The 22,975-nt window shown below is 43.2% G+C and overlaps 8 non-coding genes across 8 annotated transcripts; all 8 read left to right on the forward strand.

Moving 5' to 3' along the window:
* Positions 1–10,515: 10,515 nt before the first annotated feature.
* On the forward strand, positions 10,516–10,679 carry LOC135045874 (U1 spliceosomal RNA). The gene has a single exon (XR_010238270.1). It is a non-coding gene; the product is annotated as a U1 spliceosomal RNA (small nuclear RNA).
* A 152-nt stretch (positions 10,680–10,831) lies between these two features.
* Positions 10,832–10,994, forward strand: LOC135045879 (U1 spliceosomal RNA). The gene has a single exon (XR_010238276.1). It is a non-coding gene; the product is annotated as a U1 spliceosomal RNA (small nuclear RNA).
* A 673-nt stretch (positions 10,995–11,667) lies between these two features.
* Positions 11,668–11,831, forward strand: LOC135045871 (U1 spliceosomal RNA). The gene has a single exon (XR_010238267.1). It is a non-coding gene; the product is annotated as a U1 spliceosomal RNA (small nuclear RNA).
* A 152-nt stretch (positions 11,832–11,983) lies between these two features.
* Positions 11,984–12,146, forward strand: LOC135045883 (U1 spliceosomal RNA). Its single transcript, XR_010238279.1, has one exon. It is a non-coding gene; the product is annotated as a U1 spliceosomal RNA (small nuclear RNA).
* A 671-nt stretch (positions 12,147–12,817) lies between these two features.
* Positions 12,818–12,981, forward strand: LOC135045875 (U1 spliceosomal RNA). The gene has a single exon (XR_010238271.1). It is a non-coding gene; the product is annotated as a U1 spliceosomal RNA (small nuclear RNA).
* A 152-nt stretch (positions 12,982–13,133) lies between these two features.
* On the forward strand, positions 13,134–13,296 carry LOC135045882 (U1 spliceosomal RNA). Its single transcript, XR_010238278.1, has one exon. It is a non-coding gene; the product is annotated as a U1 spliceosomal RNA (small nuclear RNA).
* A 670-nt stretch (positions 13,297–13,966) lies between these two features.
* LOC135045872 (U1 spliceosomal RNA) lies at positions 13,967–14,130 on the forward strand. Its single transcript, XR_010238268.1, has one exon. It is a non-coding gene; the product is annotated as a U1 spliceosomal RNA (small nuclear RNA).
* A 152-nt stretch (positions 14,131–14,282) lies between these two features.
* On the forward strand, positions 14,283–14,441 carry LOC135045880 (U1 spliceosomal RNA). Its single transcript, XR_010238277.1, has one exon. It is a non-coding gene; the product is annotated as a U1 spliceosomal RNA (small nuclear RNA).
* Positions 14,442–22,975: the final 8,534 nt, after the last annotated feature.

The following is a 22,975-nucleotide window of genomic DNA, read 5'->3' on the forward strand; positions in this document are numbered from 1 at the left end:
TGCGAGGAAAAGGCTAAGAATTCCGAGCCCACCCACTGGCGGTGATGCAGGGCAGTCTGGAGTGAGTGCTGACATCTGGTCCAGACTGAAGGACCTGGCAACGATTACTGACATGTCGTCTACTGTCACTGCATATGATTCTGTCACCTTTGAAAGAATGGTGGAGAAAAAGAGGCAATTTGGAGGCCCTTGCACAAACTGGCTTTATTCTACCTAAGTTGCCCTCCCTCCAGTGTGTACTCCGAAAGAGTGTTTAGTGCGGCCGCTCACCTTGTCAGCAATCGGCGTACAAGGTTACTTCCAGAAAATGTGGAGAAGATGATGATCATCAAAATTAATTATAATCAATTCCTCCGTGGAGACATTCACCAGCAATTGCCTCCAGAAAGTACACAGGGATCTGAGATGGTGGATTCCAGTGGGGACGAATTAATAATCTGTGAGGAGGGGGATGTACACAGTGAAAGGGGTGAGGAATCGGAGGATGATGAGGTGGACATCTTGCCTCTGTAGAGCCAGTTTGTGCAAGGAGAGATTGATTGATTCTTTTTTGGTGGGGGCCCAAACCAACCAGTCATTTCAGTCAGTCGTGTGGCAGACCCTGTCGCTGAAATGATGGGTTCGTCAATGTTTTTCTTTTCAATCTAAACCCCTGCAGTTTTCTGTAAGCATCTGCTTCGCTATGATGATCAACAAGTCACAAGGGAAAACACTCAGGGCTGGAGGCGTAGATCTTAGGACCAGCTGCTACAAGCATGGCAGAGGTGTCACTATCACTGGTGACACCCAGAGAGGCGGCGAGGGAGATTGTAATGCAGTGCGCGCAGATAAGCAGCGCAATGGTAAAAAGGAGGCATGGTCTCATAGGTAGGGGCGTGGCCTGAATCACCATTTTGTTGCTGCAGGTATCCCGGGGGTTGGGGGCTGTACCCGGGGACTAGTGTGTGAGTGGTGCTGGCTCCTGCACAGTGACAGAAACTGGGTATTGCACGTAATGTCACAGTGAAACACCCATATTCTGTCACTGAAGAAGAGCCGGCACTTTTGTGTCACCCCACTTGGCGGGTGACACTCGGGTGTGTGCCGCAACCCCGTTGTGATGCCACTGACCCATGGGAAGCTTTACGTGGCTTACCCATGTGTTAGTAGCCCCAAGCATCTTTTGTGTTAGTCCCTGAAGAAAAACTTCAAATATTGTTTACAATTTTGTAATCAATGGCCTAATTCAGTAAGGATTGCAAATTCTGCTAAGTAACAGAATTTGCAATCCTTTGGTTCGCATGCTGGGGCCACCCATCGCAGGGCATGGCCACCCAGCATGCCGCCTCCCTTCTTGACCACGCTGAAATTGCAGTCTCAGTGCAGTTCAGCGTGATCATAAAAAATGGGTTAGCCTCCTGTTGGTGCAGACTGTACGTGTGCGCAGGAAGCCGCCACCATTTTTGTGATCGCAACGGCTGCATGTGATGTCATGCAGCCGCTCTGACCACGCCTCCTGTTTCTCCGTCGAAGCCCTGCCCCCGCACCGCTCCATCTCCGACTTTGAAATGGAGTGTTGCTGACCCCCCCCCCCCGCACCGATTGACAGTAACAGAAAATGCAGGCGCATGCGTATGCTCTTAGCAATTTTTGCAGTTGGATTGCTTATTGTGATTGCAATCCAACCTGAATCAGGCTCTATTACCTATCACAATGCACTGCAGGTAGTATAAAATGGGGTTAATATAGGAGAAAACCCCCCAGAGCTGTGCTCCTTAACTGTCCCTGGTGGCTAGTGGAGCGGCTGCCCAGTAATCAGTGTCCACGCCAGTGCGCACACGGCCCGCCCCCTACAGCCATGCTGGATCACGGTATAGTGTGGGCACAGAAGCCCCTTACCTCCCTTTCATCAGCGGCCTCGTGATCCCGGAGGGCGGTGTGTGTGTGACTGACCTTAGGAAGAAACCGGAGCCTCCGCTGCAGTGACCCAGCAACCAGGGCACGGGAGAATACTGCGCCGCTGGGAGTGATGGAGCTGCAGTAAAGATGTCTATTAGACCTAGCCTGCTGCAGCCCTTGTACATTCTTATAAAAAAAGTTCTTCTTTTCTTGTCAAAATTAATAGCTAAGTATAGGCTGCCTGAGGCAGCCCCCTGTTAAGTGTCCTGCTACTGAAGGCACCAACTACAAACTTAGCTCCCTGTTCATGGAAGCGAGGTTATAGAGCAGGGGGCGCTGAGCATCTTGGGAACAGTCAAAAGCTTTGAGCCTGTTGGTGCCTCAGATCAAGATCCTACTCTACACCACAATGTGAATCCTTGTGGAGTCCAGTGTACCCCACAGAAGAAATGAATGTGTCACACCCATTGGCAGCAACATTAGAATAGCTGCTGATGGGCACAATTGAGAAAGGAAGGGGGGAAAACATTTGAATCCAGCACATATATGTAATTTGAATATGTAATTTGTACCTTCCTACTTTAAAATGTAATGGATGAACCTCACCCTGTGAGAACTATCTTCATGATCAAGAGATCTCATATGCAAGATAAGTATGTGTTGGCAGAGGCGCTCACTGGGCAGAGATGCTGATCGCATCTCTGGCATGTGCCGGTGCACTGCGGCACCAGCACACACACACACACACACACACACACACACACACACACACACTTCAGACCTGATCTCCTGTTGTGTGAATATGCACAGCAGAGATCAGGTCTGAATACAGCTGTCAGTAAGGCAGGGATCTGCTGCTGCCAGTGAGGCAGGGATGTGCTGCTGTCAGTGAAGCAGTGATCTGCTGCTGCCAGTGAGGCAGGGATCTGCTGCTGCCAGTGAGGCAGGGATGTGCTGCTATAAGTGAGGCAGGTATGTGCTGCTGTCAATGAGGCAGGGATGTGCTGCTGTCAGTGAAGCAGGGATGTGCTGCTGTCAGCAAGGCAGTGATCTGCTGCCGACTATCTCCCTATCACCCCTGCCTGAGTCACACACTTTCCCTGTCACCCCTGCCCCAGTTACCCACTATCTCCCAGTCACCGCTGCCTCAGTTAACCACTATACCTGCGACCCCTGCCTCAGTCACCCACTATACCAGTCACCCCTGCTTTAGTCACCCACTATCTCTGTCACCCCTGCCTCAGTCAACCACTATCTCCATATCACCCCTACCTCAGTCACCCGCTATCCCTGTCACCTCTGCCTCAGTCACCCACTGTCACCCTATCACCCCTGCCTCAGTCACCCACTATCCCTGTAACCCCTGCCTCAGTCTCCTACTGTCCCTGTCACCCCTGCCACAGTCATCCACTATATCCCTATCACCCCTGCCTTAGTCACTGACTATCTCCCAGTCACCCCGGCCTCAGTCACCCACTATCTCCCAGTCATACATGCTTCAGTCACCCACTATCTCCCAGTCATCCCTGCCTCAGTCACCTACTGACACCAGTGCAGACATTTCTGCTGCGGCCTCTCCACTCTCCAGCGTGAACGTACTGACGACTGAGGAAATCCGCTTCCCAGTTGAGGACTCCGGGAATGAACACTGCCGATATTGCTGGCAGATGACGTTCTACCCAACTGAGGATTTTTGATACTTCCAGCTTTGCCATGCAATTTCGAGTGCCGCCTTGATGATTTGTGTACACTACAGTGCAGTGGTGGGATTCAAATAAATTAACAACCGGTTCTATGTCCTAATGACCATTTTAAGTATACCAAAAGACATACCTAAAGGTAGTTTAATAATTCACGTATTTAATACTCCAATAAGAACAATAAAAGAGGTACACAAAAGTAGATGAAAAGAGGGACTACATACATACCCCCCCAGCCAGTCGCCCTTACCACAGGACAGGTCCTGCACTTGATTCCTCGATGCAGCTGCACGCTGGTGGTAGGTGGTGATAGGTGAGTGACCGCTCCGCTCCTGAAAATGGTGCCTCATAGGAACGGGCATTCCGGAACCAGTGGTGGAGCCCTCTGTCACCCCTGCTTAACCTGAGCTGCCGTCCGCACACCCGCCCCCCCGCACAGACCGCAACAGGGCCTTGTGTCTGTGTAGCACTGCAGAGTTCCTCCGCGCCCGGTCCACCCTCTCTCAGCGTCTGGACATGCTTACTGCGCATGTCAGGACTCCAGGGAGAGGAGGAGTCAGCAGGACAGGGCCGGGCGCAGAGGAACTCTGCAGTGGTACACAAACAATGACGCTCGGCCCTGTTGCGGTCACCGGTCTGTGCTGGCGGGCTGGTGTGCGGGCGGCAGCTCAGGCTAGGATAGAGGGCTTCCGGTGCAAATATATCCCTGGCAGTGCTCATTAGCAAACGGTTCTCAGAACTGTACCTAATATTAGGTATCGGTTCTATGGAACCGGTGCGAACCGGCTGAATCCCACCACTGCTACCGTGGTGTCGTTGTCCGATTGTACTTGAACAGGCCTGTTCTGTACTAGAGGCAGGGCCAGTGTCAATGAATTGAACACTGCCCGCAATTCCAGAATGTTTATCGGGAGGAGAGATTCCTCCCTGGTCCACCGATGGTGAAGGGTCGTTATCACGGCCATGACCTTGGTGAATTTCCGAGGTGCCGTGGCCAAACCAGAAGGCAGGACCTGAAATCCAAAAACTAACCAGGCACAACACTGCTTAGCTTCCAACATCAGATGAGATTGGACATATCCAGTGTGATGCGGCTGTAGATGATGTTTGCTGTTTCTAACTTCTACTTCTAACTACTGGTACATCAATGAATAAGTTTCAAAATATAATGCATCAAGAGAACGGTGTTGGTAGTATAAAACTACCTACAGCACCTGGTATTCCCAGGTGGTCTCACATCCAAGAACAAACCAGGCCTAAAATCAGGTGATATTGGGCATATACAGTGTGGTGTGGCTGTAGATGAGCTTAGTGGTTTCTGTTAGAGTTCTTCTACTTCTAACTACTCGTACATAAATGAGTAAGCAGCCGATTTATTAAACCTGGTGAAATGATAATTTGCATGGTGATAAAGTACCAGCCAATCAGCTCCTAATTGCCATGTCACAGGCTGGGTTTGAAAAATGACAGTTAGGAGCTGACTGGCTGGTACTTTATCACATTGCACTTTATCAGTTCACCAGGCTTAATAGATCTGCCCCAATGTTTCAAAATGGAATGTATCAAGAGAACGGTGTTAGTATTGTAAAAATACACACAGCTCCTGGTATTTCCTTGTGGTCTCCCATCCAAGTACTAAAACCAGGACCAACACTGCTCAGCTTCCATGATCAGGAGAGATTGGGCAAATCCAGTGTGCTGTGGCTGTAGATGAGCTGGTGGTTTCTGTTACAGCTCTTCTACTTCTAACTTCTGGTACATAAAAGAATACATGTAAAAATTAAATGTACCAAGAAAATGGTGTTGGTAGTTTAAAAACACCTAAAGAATCTGATACTACCAAGCAGTCTCCCATCCATGTATTAACAAAGTCCAATACTGCTTTGCTTCAAAAATCAAATGAGATTGGGCATATCCAGTGTGGTGTGGCTTTAGATAAGCTTTGTGGTTTCTGTTAGAGCTCTTCTACTTCTAACTACTGGTACATTAACGAATATGTATAACAGGCATGTCCAAACTGCGGCCCTCCAGCTGTTGAGAAACTACTCATCCCAGCATGCCCTGACGCAGCTTTAGCATTCCCTGACAGCAAAACTGTGTCTGGGCATGCTGGGATATGTAGTTTCACAACAGCTGGAGGGCCGCAGTTTGGACATGCCTGATGTATAAGGTTGTAGTTTATCCAATATGCCTTTACTACCTTACCTTTCAACCCCCCCTCCCTCCCCTCTTCTCCTTATAACTTCCTTAGTTCTCTCCTCCTCGTGTCTGCGTTATTTGTTTTCTCATACGTCCTAGAGGATGCTGGGGTCACATTAAGAACCATGGGGTATAGACGGGATCCGCAGGAGACATGGGCACTTTAAGACTTTCAAAGGGTGTGAACTGTCTCCTCCCTCTATGCCCCTCCTCCAGACTCCAGTTTTAGTATTGTGCGCAGTGATACTGGATGCACTACAGAGGAGCTCTACTGAGTTTCTCTGAAAAGACTAGTTAGTTTTTTTTATTTTCAGGGAGGCTGCTGGCAACAGTCTCCCTGCTTCGTTGGACTTAGGGGAGAGAAGTATGACCAACTTCTAGTGAGTTCAATGGCTCTGCTTCAGGCTGACAGGACACCATTAGCTCCTGAGGGTGCTGATCGCTGGGTACGCCTAGATGCACACTCCCGCAGCCTGCCGTCACCCCCTTACAGAGCCAGAAGACAGGTGAGTAGCAGAAGAACAGAAGACTTCTTCTTCAGTGACGGCATTCTGAGGTACCGAGCAGCGAGCGGAACGCTGCGCGCCATGCTCACACACAAACACAGGCACTGCAGGGTGCAGGGCACGGGGGGGGGGCACCCTGGGCAGCATAAATTCCTCACAAAAGGCTGGAAAAAGTGGACATTAGTGCCTGGGCACTGTCCTTACCCCAATAGCGTAATTAATTATTTCTGAGCGGGACAGATACGCGCCATTACAGCGGCGGGGCTTCTTCCTCACCTCACCAGAACATCTTTAGAGCATTACAAGTCTATCACTATAGAGTTTATTATTTCCCAGACTGTGTACTTTTGGCGCTGGATTGTGAGCTGAAAAATCCTCTGTGTCCCTCTGACAGATTTACTGACGGTCTGTCCCCCATAAGCCGGTGTGTCTGTGGGTACTTGGTATATGTGTGTCAACATGTCGGTGGCTGAATGTTTTTCCCAAGAGGAAACTATATTAGGAATGCAGACATATGATGGTGGCCCTGTTGGCACCACCAATAACTGACTGGGTAAATGTTTCAGTAATATCAGAGTAAGGTTGGATAAATCTGTGTCCCAGACACAGACGTAGAGAATAGATGTGATATTCATGGCTATGTTTCTTTTCCCTCAGGCCCCGCTGGGTCGCAAAAATGTTATTTTGCCCAGTTACTACACACTGATACTGACACGGATACTGATACTTATGTCGACCATAATGTTTCCTGATTAGATCCAATATTGGCAAGGAGCATTCAGTACATGATTGTGGATATTAAGGACATATTAAAATCACTGAAGACCCTGCTGTTCCTGACAAAGGGGTCTATATGTATGTATATATAGATATATAATGAAAGCTGATGTAACGTTCCTCCATCTCTGTTTGAGAAAGTCTGGGCCAGCTCGACAAGATGGTTTCAAATCCCCAAAAGGATTCTGGTTGTTTATTCATTTCCCGCCGCGGACAGAATAAAGTGGGAGTCACCCCCTGTTCTGCACGGGGCCCTGTCACAAATCCAGCGGATCGTATGCAGGAAGCTACATTATTTCTAGTTATGTAACCACGGGTACATTACTTAGACCTGCCATTACATGTGCATGGGTGAGTAGTAGTATTCAAGAATTGGTCGAATACCTTGTCATCCGATATAGATACCCTGGAGAGATGGGATACTCCTTACGTTGTATCATATCAAGGACACTGCAGCATACTTACGTGAGACTGCAAGGGATATAGGACTCTTGAGTTCACGGGCCAATTTCATGGCAGTGTCGAATAGGAGGGCATTGTGGATTCACCAAGAGAATGCTGATGCTGACTCCAAGAAGAAAGGGAGTCTCTTCCCTATGAAGGTGAAGCCTTGTTTGGTGACTGCCTAGTTAATTTGATCTCGGCAGCTCCCGCAGGTAAGTCAACCTTCTTGCCCTATGTTCCCTCCCAACGGATGAAGACGCATCATTCTCTGATGCAGTCATTTCGGCCCAATAGATATGCAAGAAGTTAAGATTCCCCTTTCTTTGCAGGTAGAGGAAGGAGAAGAGAGAAGAGGTCTGCATCCTCTTCAAGATCGCAGGAGCAGAGATCATCCTCTGCTTCTGCCAAATCCACTGCATGACGCTGGGGCTCTCTTGCAGGAGCCCGCACCAGTGGGGGCACGTCTAAAACTCTTCAGTCAGTTCTGGATTCATTCGGACATGGACTCGTGTGTTTTACAAATAGTGTCCCAAGGGTACAAACTGGGGTTTCAAGATGTTCCCCCTCACCGATTGTTCAAACATTAAGTTACTGTGCTATTCCTGGGTTATATAGCGCTGGGGTATGTGCTGGCATACTCTCTCTCTGTCTCTCCAAAGGGCCTTGTGGGGAAATTGTCTTCAGTATTGGCAAGGAAAAGCTGTCTTGTACCTTTGCATTTTTCTCCCAAACGAAGGACACTAGAAAGAAAATTTTAAAGCCTCCTGTTAGGCCATCATCTACACGACATAGCCCTGAATTTTCCAATGCGTAGCTCTTTGCAAAAGAGAGATATTGGCAAGGAAAAGCTGTCTTGTACCTTTGCATTTTTCTCCCAAACGAAGGACACTAGAAAGAGAATTTTAAAGCCTCCTGTTAGGCTATCATCTACACGACATAGCCCTGAATTTTCCAATGCGCAGCTCTTTGCAAAAGAGAGATATTGGCAAGGAAAAGCTGTCTTGTACCATTGCATTTTTCTCCCAAACGAAGGACACTAGAAAGAAAATTTTAAAGCCTCCTGTTAGGCCATCATCTACACGACATAGCCCTGAATTTTCCAATGCGCAGCTCTTTGCAAAAGAGAGATATTGGCAAGGAAAAGCTGTCTTGTACCTTTGCATTTTTCTCCCAAACGAAGGACACTAGAAAGAAAATTTTAAAGCCTCCTGTTAGGCCATCATCTACACGACATAGCCCTGAATTTTCCAATGCGCAGCTCTTTGCAAAAGAGAGATATTGGCAAGGAAAAGCTGTCTTGTACCATTGCATTTTTCTCCCAAACGAAGGACACTAGAAAGAAAATTTTAAAGCCTCCTGTTAGGCCATCATCTACACGACATAGCCCTAAATTTTCCAATGCGTAGCTCTTTGCAAAAGAGAGATATTGGCAAGGAAAAGCTGTCTTGTACCTTTGCATTTTTCTCCCAAACGAAGGACACTAGAAAGAAAATTTTAAAGCCTCCTGTTAGGCCATCATCTACACGACATAGCCCTGAATTTTCCAATGCGCAGCTCTTTGCAAAAGAGAGATATTGGCAAGGAAAAGCTGTCTTGTACCTTTGCATTTTTCTCCCAAACGAAGGTCACTAGAAAGAAAATTTTAAAGCCTCCTGTTAGGCCATCATCTACACGACATAGCCCTGAATTTTCCAATGCGTAGCTCTTTGCAAAAGAGAGATATTGGCAAGGAAAAGCTGTCTTGTACCTTTGCATTTTTCTCCCAAACGAAGGACACTAGAAAGAAAATTTTAAAGCCTCCTGTTAGGCCATCATCTACACGACATAGCCCTGAATTTTCCAATGCGCAGCTCTTTGCAAAAGAGAGATATTGGCAAGGAAAAGCTGTCTTGTACCATTGCATTTTTCTCCCAAACGAAGGACACTAGAAAGAACATTTTAAAGCCTCCTGTTAGGCCATCATCTACACGACATAGCCCTGAATTTTCCAATGCGCAGCTCTTTGCAAAAGAGAGATATTGGCAAGGAAAAGCTGTCTTGTACCTTTGCATTTTTCTCCCAAACGAAGGTCACTAGAAAGAAAATTTTAAAGCCTCCTGTTAGGCCATCATCTACACGACATAGCCCTGAATTTTCCAATGCGTAGCTCTTTGCAAAAGAGAGATATTGGCAAGGAAAAGCTGTCTTGTACCTTTGCATTTTTCTCCCAAACGAAGGACACTAGAAAGAAAATTTTAAAGCCTCCTGTTAGGCCATCATCTACACGACATAGCCCTGAATTTTCCAATACTTGACTGCATAATTTGTGTTTCCCCTGGTCGGCTCTCATATAATTCAGATCTCTTTGTCTCAGGTCTCTCTCCAGCCTAGTTTGCTGTCTGTTTCCACTTCTCTTTTCTTGAGCCGCTCCCTTCTATGCCCTTGCGCACTATCCTGACTTCTCCCGTCTGCTTACTTTGTGCCTTCCAACGCACAATGCGAACTACAGGTAGTGCTGCAGGGCCCACACCCTTTTATTTGCCTTACAGAGCAGCTCTGGAGCTGTTACAGTGCCCAGCTGCTGCAAGAAATCAGCTTGAATGCTTCAGGGGCTGGGGCATAGCCAACATGAGCCCCACACCGAATGAGGGTGCAGGTGTTTAATGCGAACTAGGGGTCATCCAAGCGCCGCAAAAGGCCGCCATGCCCTGCACGCCCCTTTTCTCTTTTCATATGCAGATGAGGGTTGAAGCCAACTTTGACCCACTGCTTGGATGACATCACCATATGCAAATCCATCTGCTGCAGGCCTTCCCCCAGGAATGCTTGTACTAGTTGTTGCATTTGGTTTGTTGTTTGGGGGTGCTTCAGTATTAGGCAGCCTTCTGCCCTCCCATGTTCATCTGAAAATATGTGTTCTCCCTGCAGTTGTTGTCCCCAGATGAGAGTTCCCTTGTGCTGCCTCAGTTGAATCTCCTTTACTTGACAGAGATGTGCCTGAGCAGCGGCCCTCCCCAGCCCTATCCCAAATCATACTTATTTTGCATAGGAGATACCATGGTCATGAAGATTGTTCTCCCAGGGTGAGGTTCATTCATTGCATTCTGGGTATGCTGACCCCTGTGATTTCCCCAAATGTGGGAAACTCGACTGCATTATTTGTGGTAGAGGGGGACTATGTTTGTGCTTTCCTCTGGTCAGCTCTGGTAAAAGTCAGATTTATTTGTCTCAGATCTTCCTCTAGCCTTGTTCCTCTTTCAAGAGTTCCCTTGTGCTGCCTCAGTTGGATCTCCTTCACTTGACAGGGGGGTGCCCGAGCAGCGACCCTCCCCAGCTCTAGCCCAACTCCTACTTACCTGCCAGGTGAGATACTATGATCATGAAGGTGCTTCTCCCAGGGCAAGGCTCACCCATTGCACTCTGGGTGTGCTGCTCCTGCAATTTCCCCAAATGTGGGACACTTGACTGCATAATTTGTGTTTCCCCTGGTCGGCTCTCGTATAATTCAGATCTCTTTGTCTCAGGTCTCTCTCCAGCCTAGTTTGCTGTCTGTTTCCACTTCTCTTTTCTTGAGCCGCTCCCTTCTATGCCCTTGCGCACTATCCTGACTTCTCCCGTCTGCTTACTTTGTGCCTTCCAATGCACAATGCAAACTACAGGTAGTGCTGCAGGGCCCACACCCTTTTACTTGCCTTACAGAGCAGCTCTGGAGCTGTTACAGTGCCCAGCTGCTGTAAGAAATCAGCTTGAATGCTTCAGGGGCTGGGGCATAGCCAACATGAGCCCCACACCGAAGGAGGGTGGAGGTGTTTAATGCGAACTAGGGGTCATCCAAGCGCCGCAAAAGGCCGCCATGCCCTGCACGCCCCTTTTCTCTTTTTTGATATGCAGACGAGGGTTGAAGCCAACTTTGACCCACTGCTTGGATGGCATTACCATATGCAAATCAATCTGCTGCAGGCCTTCCCCCAGGAATGCTTGCACTAGTTGTTGCATTTGGTTTGTTGTTTGGGGGTGCTTCAGTATTAGGCAGCCTTCTGCCCTCCCATGTTCATCTGAAAATATGTGTTCTCCCTGCAGTTGTTGTCCCCAGATGAGAGTTCCCTTGTGCTGCCTCAGTTGAATCTCCTTTACTTGACAGAGATGTGCCTGAGCAGCGGCCCTCCCCAGCCCTATCCCAAATCATACTTATTTTGCATAGGAGATACCATGGTCATGAAGATTGTTCTCCCAGGGTGAGGTTCATTCATTGCATTCTGGGTATGCTGACCCCTGTGATTTCCCCAAATGTGGGAAACTCGACTGCATTATTTGTGGTAGTGGGGGACTGTGTTTGTGCTTTCTTCTGGTCAACTCTGGTAAAAGTCAGATTTCTTTGTCTCAGATCTTCCTCTAGCCTTGTTCTTCTTTCGAGAGTTCCCTTGTGCTGCCTCAGTTGGATCTCCTTCACTTGACAGGGGGGTGCACGAGCAGCGACCCTCCCCAGCTCTAGCCCAACTCCTATTTACCTGCCAGGTGAGATACTATGATCAGGAAGGTGCTTCTCCCAGGGCAAGGCTCACCCATTGCACTTTGGGTGTGCTGCTCCTGCGATTTCCCCAAATGTGGGACTCTTGACTGCATAATTTGTGTTTCCTCTGGTCGGCTCTCATATAATTCAGATCTCTTTGTCTCAGGTCTTTCTCCAGCCTAGTTTGCTGTCTGTTTCCACTTCTCTTTTCTTGAGCCGCTCCCTTCTATGCCCTTGCGCACTATCCTGACCTCTCCCGTCTGCTTACTTTGTGCCTTCCAACGCACAATGCATACTACAGGTAGTGCTGCAGGGCCCACACCCTTTTACATGCTTTACAGAGCAGCTCTGGAGCTGTTACAGTGCCCAGCTGCTGCAAGAAATCATCTTGAATGCTTCAGGGGCTGGGGCATAGCCAACATGAGCCCCACACCGAAGGATGGTGGAGATGTTTAATGCGAATTAGGGGTCATCCAAGCGCCACAAAAGGACGCCATGCCCTGCACATCCCTTTTTTCTTTTCATATGCAGACGAGGGTTGAAGCCAACTTTGACCAACTGCTTGGATGACATCACCATATGCAAATCCATCTGCTGCAGGCCTTCCCCCAGGAATGCTTGCACTAGTTGTTGCATTTGGTTTGTTGTTTGGGGGTGCTTCAGTATTAGGCAGCCTTCTGCCCTCCCATGTTCATCTGAAAATATGTGTTCTCCCTGCAGTTGTTGTCCCCAGATGAGAGTTCCCTTGTGCTGCCTCAGTTGAATCTCCTTTACTTGACAGAGATGTGCCTGAGCAGCGGCCCTCCCCAGCCCTATCCCAAATCATACTTATTTTGCATAGGAGATACCATGGTCATGAAGATTGTTCTCCCAGGGTGAGGTTCATTCATTGCATTCTGGGTATGCTGACCCCTGTGATTTCACCAAATGTGGGAAACTCAACTGCATTATTTGTGGTAGTGGGGGACTGTGTTTGTGCTTTCTTCTGGTCAACTCTGGTAAAAATCAGATTTCTTTGTCTCAGATCTTCCTCTAGCCTTGTTCCTCTTTCGAGAGTTCCCTTGTGCTGCCTCAGTTGGATCTCCTTCACTTGACAGGGGGGTACCCGAGCAGCGACCCTTCGCAGCTCTAGCCCAACTCCTACTTACCTGCCAGGTGAGATACTATGATCATGAAGGTGCTTCTCCCAGGGCAAGGCTCACCCATTGCACTCTGGGTGTGCTGCACCTGTGATTTCCCCAAATGTGGGAAACTTGACTGCATAATTTGTGTTTCCCCTGGTCGGCTCTCGTATAATTCAGATCTCTTTGTCTCAGGTCTCTCTCCAGCCTAGTTTGCTGTCTGTTTCCACTTCTCTTTTCTTGAGCCGCTCCCTTCTATGCCCTTGCGCACTATCCTGACATCTCCCGTCTGCTTACTTGTGCCTTCCAACGCACAATGCATACTACAGGTAGTGCTGCAGGGCCCACACCCTTTTACATGCCTTACAGAACAGCTCTGGAGCTGTTACAGTGCCCAGCTGCTGCAAGAAATCATCTTGAATGCTTCAGGGGCTGGGGCATAGCCAACATGAGACCCACACCGAAGGAGGGTGGAGATGTTTAATGTGAATTAGGGGTCATCCAAGCGCCACAAAAGGACGCCATGCCCTGCACATCCCTTTTTTCTTTTCATATGCAGACGAGGGTTGAAGCCAACTTTGACCCACTGCTTGGATGACATCACCATATGCAAATCCATCTGCTGTAGGCCTTCCCCCAGGAATGCTTGTACTAGTTGTTGCATTTGGTTTGTTGTTTGGGGGTGCTTCAGTATTAGGCAGCCTTCTGCCCTCCCATGTTCATCTGAAAATATGTGTTCTCCCAGCAGTTGTTGTCCCCAGATGAGAGTTCCCTTGTGCTGCCTCAGTTGAATCTCCTTTACTTGACAGAGATGTGCCTGAGCAGCGGCCCTCCCCAGCTCTATCCCAAATCATACTTATTTTGCATAGGAGATACCATGGTCATGAAGATTGTTCTCCCAGGGTGAGGTTCATTCATTGCATTCTGGGTATGCTGACTCCTATGATTTCCCCAAATGTGGGAAACTCGACTGCATTATTTGTGGTAGTGGGGGACTGTGTTTGTGCTTTCCTCTGGTCAGCTCTGGTAAAAGTCAGATTTATTTGTCTCAGATCTTCCTCTAGCCTTGTTCTTCTTTCGAGAGTTCCCTTGTGCTGCCTCAGTTGGATCTCCTTCACTTGACAGGGGGGTGCCCGAGCATCGACCCTCCCCAGCTCAAGCCCAACTCCTACTTACCTGCCAGGTGAGATACTATGATCATGAAGGTGCTTCTCCCAGGGCAAGGCTCACCCATTGCACTCTGGGTGTGCTGCTCCTGCGATTTCCCCAAATGTGGGAAACTTGACTGCATAATTTGTTTTCTTTCAAAAATCCACTTAATTTTCTTTACCCTATTATTAAAATGGTAATTGACAAAAACAAACTACATTGTCACCAGAAGAGCAATACAAAATGTACAAGTGATATATTAAAATCATCTTTCCAGCTTGAATTTCAATGATGCATTAGGGCAACGATTTTGTGAGAAACATCTTCACCCTTAAATAAAGATTTTCTTAATTCCTTACCTGTGTGATAATTAGATATCACCTTGTTTTCGCATTAAACAGACTTCCACATGAGAAAACAGCAAGGATGCAGTGGCGTTAATGTTTCCTGGTGTCAACTTGTATTATTTCAGTAGACATTGAAATGAGGATGCATCTTGCTGCCTTTCCAATGAAGCAAGTTTAATTTAGTAATAGGTGAAAAACCATCCTTACAAAGGTGTTAATCAGAGACTTGGCTTTGTGGACACTTTTCAGAGAACAAATTTGTTAGCATAAAAATAAAGCCAGAAAATGAAGAGCTGTTTAATCACTCAATTGGATTTTTCTGCCAGCATATTTTTTTTCTCTGCAAACCACTGCTAAATTGTGCTTCCTAGCTGTTTTTATAAAATCAATGAATCAAATCTAACTCTGATTACATCAGAGAAGGCCAGGTACCCTACACAATAAGATGGGGTTTGAAATTTTGACTTGTCTACTTAAATATCACCAAAATCTGATCACAAGGTCAATTACGTCCCTGGGTGGGATTGAACCACCAACCTTTTGGTTAACAGCCGTACACACTAACTGATTGCGCCACAGAGACACTTTGCAAAAGTACAAACTGACAAATGCTAATAAGCATTCATCTAAAACGTTTCCTAGAAAAACTTAAAAAAGTCAATAATCTGGAGAGTTTTTGTAAGATGTTTCTTCTATCAACCAACGAAGAAACACATTGGTACTTTCCCATGATGAGTGAGTGCTTCAGGATCTCTTGCACTTACATGTGCAGCAGAGTACAGCAATGGAAGCATGCTGGGCCCATAACCCAGAGGTAGGCAGATTGAAACTATCCTCTGCTATATGCATTTTTTTTTGTTAATTAAAGTAATCCAAAACTGGGATTGATATTTTGGCTCTTTTATTTTTACTTAAAGTACAATAACTTTTACCATTTTAATTTGTTTTAATAGTATATTGACAGTATTGTTTTCTTTCAAAAATCCACTTAATTTTCTTTACCCTATTATTAAAATGGTAATTGACAAAAACAAACTACATTGTCACCAGAATAGCAATACAAAATGTACAAGTGATATATTAAAATCATCTTTCCAGCTTGAATTTCAATGATGCATTGGGGCAACGATTTTGTGAGAAACATCTTCACCCTTAAATAAAGATTTTCTTAATTCCTTACCTGTGTGCTAATTAGATATCACCTTGTTTTCACATTAAACAGACTTCCACATGAGAAAGCAGCAAGGATGCAGTGGCGTTAATGTTTCCTGGTGTCAACCTGTATTATTTCAGTAGACATTGAAATGAGGATGCATCTTGCTGCCTTTCCAATGAAGCAAGTTTAATTTAGTAATAGGTGAAAAACCATCCCTACAAAGGTGTTAATCAGAGACTTGGCTTTGTGGACACTTTTCAGAGAACAAATTTGTTAGCATAAAAATAAAGCCAGAAAATGAAGAGCTGTTTAATCACTCAATTGGATTTTTCTGCCAGCATATTTCTTTTTCTCTGCAACCCACTGCTAAATTGTGCTTCCTAGCTGTTTTTATAAAATCACTGAATCAAATCTAACTCTGATTACATCAGAGAAGGCCAGGTACCCTACACCATAACAGGGGGTTTGAAATTTTGACTTGTCTACTTAAAGATCACCAAAATCTGATAACAAGGTCAATTACGTACCTGGGTGGGATTGAACCACCAACCTTTTGGTTAATAGCCGTACACACTAACTGATTGCGCCACAGAGACACATTGCAAAAGTATATACTGACAAGGGCTAATAAGCATTCATCTAAAACGTTTCCTAGAAAAACTTTAAAAAGTCAATAATCTGGAGAGTTTTTGTAAGATGCTTCTTCCATCAACCAACGAAGAAACACATTGGTACTTTCCCATGATGAGTGAGTGCTTCAGGATCTCTTGCACTTACATGTGCAGCAGAGTACAGCAATGGAAGCATGCTGGGCCCATAACCCAGAGGTAGGCAGATTGAAAATATCCTCTGCTATATGCTTTTTTTTTGTTAATTAAAGTAATCCAAAACTGGGATTGATATTTTGGCTCTTTTATTTTTACTTAAAGTACAATAACTTTTACCATTTTAATTTGTTTTAATAGTATATTGACAGTATTGTTTTCTTTCAAAAATCCACTTAATTTTCTTTACCCTATTATTAAAATGGTAATTGACAAAAACAAACTACATTGTCACCAGAAGAGCAATACAAAATGTACAAGTGATATATTAAAATCATCTTTCCAGCTTGAATTTCAATGATGCATTGGGGCAACGATTTTGTGAGAAACATCTTCACCCTTAAATAAAGATTTACTTAATTCCTTACCTGTGTGCTAATTAGATATCACCTTGTTTTCACATTAAACAGACTTCCACATGAGAAAGCAGCAAGGATGCAGTGGCGTTAATGTTTCCTGGTGTCAACCTGTATTATTTCAGTAGACATTGAAATGAGGATGCATCTTGCTGCCTTTCCAATGAAGCAAGTTTAATTTAGTAATAGGTGAAAAACCATCCCTTCAAAGGTGTTAATCAGAGACTTGGCTTTGTGGACACTTTTCAGAGAACAAATTTGTTAGCATAAAAATAAACCAGAAAATGAAGAGCTGTTTAATCACTCAATTGGATTTTTTTGCCAGCATATTTTTTTTCTCTGCAACCCACTGCTAAATTGTGCTTCCTAGCTGTTTTTTATAAAATCACTGAATCAAATCTAACTCTGATAACATCAGAGAAGGCCAGGTACCCTACACAATAAGAGGGGGTTTGAAATTTTGACTTGTCTACTTAAAGATTACCAAAATCTGAACACAAGGTCAATTACGTCCCTGGGTGGGATTGAACCACCAACCTTTTGGTTAATAGCCTTACACACTAACCAATTGCACCACAGAGACACTTTGCAAAAGTACATACTGACAAAATCTAATAAGCATTCATCTAGAACGTTTCCTAGAAAAACTTTAAAAAGTCAATAATCTGGAGAGTTTTTGTAAGATGTTTCTTCCATCAACCAATGAAGAAACACATTGGTACTTTCCCATGATGAGTGAGTGCTTCAGGATCTTTTGCACTTACATGTGCAGCAGAGTACTGCAATGGAAGCATGCTGGGCCCATAACCCAGAGGTAGGCAGATTGAAACTATCCTTTGCTATATGCATTTTTTTTGTTAATTAAAGTAATCCAAAACTGGGATTGATATTTTGGCTCTTTTATTTTTACTTAAAGTACAATAACTTTTACCATTTTAATTTGTTTTGATAGTATATTGACAGTATTGTTTTCTTTCAAAAATCCACTTAATTTTCTTTACCCTATTATTAAAATGGTAATTGACAAAAACAAACTACATTGTCACCAGAAGAGCAATACAAAATGTACAAGTGATATATTAAAATCATCTTTCCAGCTTGAATTTCAATGATGCATTGGGGCAACGATTTTGTGAGAAACATCTTCACCCTTAAATAAAGATTTTCTTAATTCCTTACCTGTGTGCTAATTAGATATCACCTTGTTTTCACATTAAACAGACTTCCACATGAGAAAGCAGCAAGGATGCAGTGGCGTTAATGTTTCCTGGTGTCAACCTGTATTATTTCAGTAGACATTGAAATGAGGATGCATCTTGCTGCCTTTCCAATGAAGCAAGTTTAATTTAGTAATAGGTGAAAAACCATCCCTACAAAGGTGTTAATCAGAGACTTGGCTTTGTGGACACTTTTCAGAGAACAAATTTGTTAGCATAAAAATAAAGCCAGAAAATGAAGAGCTGTTTAATCACTCAATTGGATTTTTTTGCCAGCATATTTTTTTTTCTCTGCAACCCACTGCTAAATTGTGCTTCCTAGCTGTTTTTTTTTTTATAAAATCACTGAATCAAATCTAACTCTGATAACATCAGAGAAGGCCAGGTACCCTACACAATAAGAGGGGGTTTGAAATTTTGACTTGTCTACTTAAAGATCACCAAAATCTGAACACAAGGTCAATTACGTCCCTGGGTGGGATTGAACCACCAACCTTTTGGTTAATAGCCTTACACACTAACCAATTGCGCCACAGAGACACTTTGCCAAAGTACATACTGACAAAATCTAATAAGCATTCATCTAGAACGTTTCCTAGAAAAACTTTAAAAAGTCAATAATCTGGAGAGTTTTTGTAAGATGTTTCTTCCATCAACCAATGAAGAAACACATTGGTACTTTCCCATGATGAGTGAGTGCTTCAGGATCTTTTGCACTTACATGTGCAGCAGAGTACTGCAATGGAAGCATGCTGGGCCCATAACCCAGAGGTAGGCAGATTGAAACTATCCTTTGCTATATGCATTTTTTTTGTTAATTAAAGTAATCCAAAACTGGGATTGATATTTTGGCTCTTTTATTTTTACTTAAAGTACAATAACTTTTACCATTTTAATTTGTTTTGACAGTATATTGACAGTATTGTTTTCTTTCAAAAATCCACTTAATTTTCTTTACCCTATTATTAAAATGGTAATTGACAAAAACAAACTACATTGTCACCAGAAGAGCAATACAAAATGTACAAGTGATATATTAAAATCATCTTTCCAGCTTGAATTTCAATGATGCATTAGGGCAACGATTTTGTGAGAAACATCTTCACCCTTAAATAAAGATTTTCTTAATTCCTTACCTGTGTGATAATTAGATATCACCTTGTTTTCACATTAAACAGACTTCCACATGAGAAAGCAGCAAGGATGCAGTGGCGTTAATGTTTCCTGGTGTCAACTTGTATTATTTCAGTAGACATTGAAATGAGGATGCATCTTGCTGCCTTTCCAATGAAGCAAGTTTAATTTAGTAATAGGTGAAAAACCATCCTTACAAAGGTGTTAATCAGAGACTTGGCTTTGTGGACACTTTTCAGAGAACAAATTTGTTAGCATAAAAATAAAGCCAGAAAATGAAGACCTGTTTAATCACTCAATTGGATTTTTCTGCTAACATATTTTTTTTTCTCTGCAAACCACTGCTAAATTGTGCTTCCTAGCTGTTTTTATAAAATCAATGAATCAAATCTAACTCTGATTACATCAGAGAAGGCCAGGTACCCTACACAATAAGATGGGGTTTGAAATTTTGACTTGTCTACTTAAATATCACCAAAATCTGATCACAAGGTCAATTACGTCCCTGGGTGGGATTGATCCACCAACCTTTTGGTTAATAGCCTTATACACTAACCAATTGCGCCACAGAGACACTTTGCAAAAGTACATACTGACAAAGGCTAATAAGCATTCATCTAGAACGTTTCCTAGAAAAACTTTAAAAAGTCAATAATCTGGAGAGTTTTTGTAAGATGTTTCTTACATCAACCAATGAAGAAACACATTGGTACTTTCCCATGATGAGTGAGTGCTTCAGGATCTCTTGCACTTACATGTGCAGCAGAGTACTGCAATGGAAGCATGCTGGGCCCATAACCCAGAGGTAGGCAGATTGAAACTATCCTTTGCTATATGCATTTTTTTTGTTAATTAAAGTAATCCAAAACTGGGATTGATATTTTGGCTCTTTTATTTTTACTTAAAGTACAATAACTTTTACCATTTTAATTTGTTTTGATAGTATATTGACAGTATTGTTTTCTTTCAAAAATCCACTTAATTTTCTTTACCCTATTATTAAAAAAAATGGTAATTGACAAAAACAAACTACATTGTCACCAGAAGAGCAATACAAAATGTACAAGTGATATATTAAAATCATCTTTCCAGCTTGAATTTCAATGATGCATTGGGGCAACGATTTTGTGAGAAACATCTTCACCCTTAAATAAAGATTTTCTTAATTCCTTACCTGTGTGCTAATTAGATATCACCTTGTTTTCACATTAAACAGACTTCCACATGAGAAAGCAGCAAGGATGCAGTGGCGTTAATGTTTCCTGGTGTCAACCTGTATTATTTCAGTAGACATTGAAATGAGGATGCATCTTGCTGCCTTTCCAATGAAGCAAGTTTAATTTAGTAATAGGTGAAAAACCATCCCTACAAAGGTGTTAATCAGAGACTTGGCTTTGTGGACACTTTTCAGAGAACAAATTTGTTAGCATAAAAATAAAGCCAGAAAATGAAGAGCTGTTTAATCACTCAATTGTATTTTTTTGCCAGCATATTTTTTTTATCTGCAACCCACTGCTAAATTGTGCTTCCTAGCTGTTTTTTATAAAACCACTGAATCAAATCTAACTCTGATAACATCAGAGAAGGCCAGGTACCCTACACAATAGATGGGGTTTGAAATTTTGACTTGTCTACTTAAATATCACCAAAATCTGATCACAAGGTCAATTACGTCGCTGGGTGGGATTGAACCACCAACCTTTTGGTTAATAGCCTTACACACTAACCAATTGCGCCACAGAGACACTTTGCAAAAGTACATACTGACAAAGGCTAATAAGCATTCATCTAGAACGTTTCCTAGAAAAACTTTAAAAAGTCAATAATCTGGAGAGTTTTTGTAAGATGTTTCTTCCATCAACCAATGAAGAAACACATTGGTACTTTCCCATGATGAGTGAGTGCTTCAGGATCTCTTGCACTTACATGTGCAGCAGAGTACTGCAATGGAAGCATGCTGGGCCCATAACCCAGAGGTAGGCAGATTGAAACTATCCTTTGCTATATGCATTTTTTTTGTTAATTAAAGTAATCCAAAACTGGGATTGATATTTTGGATCTTTTATTTTTACTTAAAGTACAATAACTTTTACCATTTTAATTTGTTTTGATAGTATATTGACAGTATTGTTTTCTTTCAAAAATCCACTTAATTTTCTTTACCCTATTATTAAAATGGTAATTGACAAAAACAAACTACATTGTCACCAGAAGAGCAATACAAAATGTACAAGTGATATATTAAAATCATCTTTCCAGCTTGAATTTCAATGATGCATTGGGGCAACGATTTTGTGAGAAACATCTTCACCCTTAAATAAAGATTTTCTTAATTCCTTACCTGTGTGCTAATTAGATATCACCTTGTTTTCACATTAAACAGACTTCCACATGAGAAAGCAGCAAGGATGCAGTGGCGTTAATGTTTCCTGGTGTCAACCTGTATTATTTCAGTAGACATTGAAATGAGGATGCATCTTGCTGCCTTTCCAATGAAGCAAGTTTAATTTAGTAATAGGTGAAAAACCATCCCTACAAAGGTGTTAATCAGAGACTTGGCTTTGTGGACACTTTTCAGAGAACAAATTTGTTAGCATAAAAATAAAGCCAGAAATGAAGAGCTGTTTAATCACTCAATTGGATTTTTTTGCCAGCATATTTCTTTTTCTCTGCAACCCACTGCTAAATTGTGCTTCCTAGCTGTTTTTATAAAATCACTGAATCAAATCTAACTCTGATTACATCAGAGAAGGCTAGGTACCCTACACAATAAGAGGGGGTTTGAAATTTTGACTTGTCTACTTAAATATCACCAAAATCTGATCACAAGGTCAATTACGTCCCTGGGTAGAATTTAACCACCAACCTTTTGGTTAATAGCCGTACACACTAACCAATTGCGCCACAGAGACACTTTGCAAAAAGTACATACTGACAAAGGCTAATAAGCATTCATCTAGAACGTTTCCTAGAAAAACTTTAAAACGTCAATAATCTGGAGAGTTTTTGTAAGATGTTTCTTCCATCAACCAACAAAGAAACACATTGGTACTTTCCCATGATGAGTGAGTGCTTCAGGATCTCTTGCACTTACATGTGCAGCAGAGTACTCCAATGGAAGCATGCTGGGCCCATAACCCAGAGGTAGGCAGATTGAAACTATCCTTTGTTATATGCATTTTTTTTGTTAATTAAAGTAATCCAAAACTGGGATGGATATTTTTGCTCTTTTATTTTTACTTAAAGTACAATAACTTTTACCATTTTAATTTGTTTTAATAGTATATTGACAGTATTGTTTTCTTTCAAAAATCCACTTAATTTTCTTTACCCTATTATTAAAATGGTAATTGACAAAAACAAACTACATTGTCACCAGAAGAGCAATACAAAATGTACAAGTGATATATTAAAATCATCTTTCCAGGTTGAATTTCAATGATGCATTGGGGCAACGATTTTGTGAGAAACATCTTCACCCTTAAAAAAAGATTTTCTTAATTCCTTACCTGTGTGCTAATTAGATATCACCTTGTTTTCACATTAAACAGACTTCCACATGAGAAAGCAGCAAGGATGCAGTGGCGTTAATGTTTCCTGGTGTCAACCTGTATTATTTCAGTAGACATTGAAATGAGGATGCATCTTGCTGCCTTTCCAATGAAGCAAGTTTAATTT

This window comes from Pseudophryne corroboree, unplaced genomic scaffold (genome assembly GCF_028390025.1).
Source record: "Pseudophryne corroboree isolate aPseCor3 unplaced genomic scaffold, aPseCor3.hap2 scaffold_913, whole genome shotgun sequence".
Taxonomy (NCBI): Eukaryota; Metazoa; Chordata; class Amphibia; order Anura; family Myobatrachidae; genus Pseudophryne; species Pseudophryne corroboree.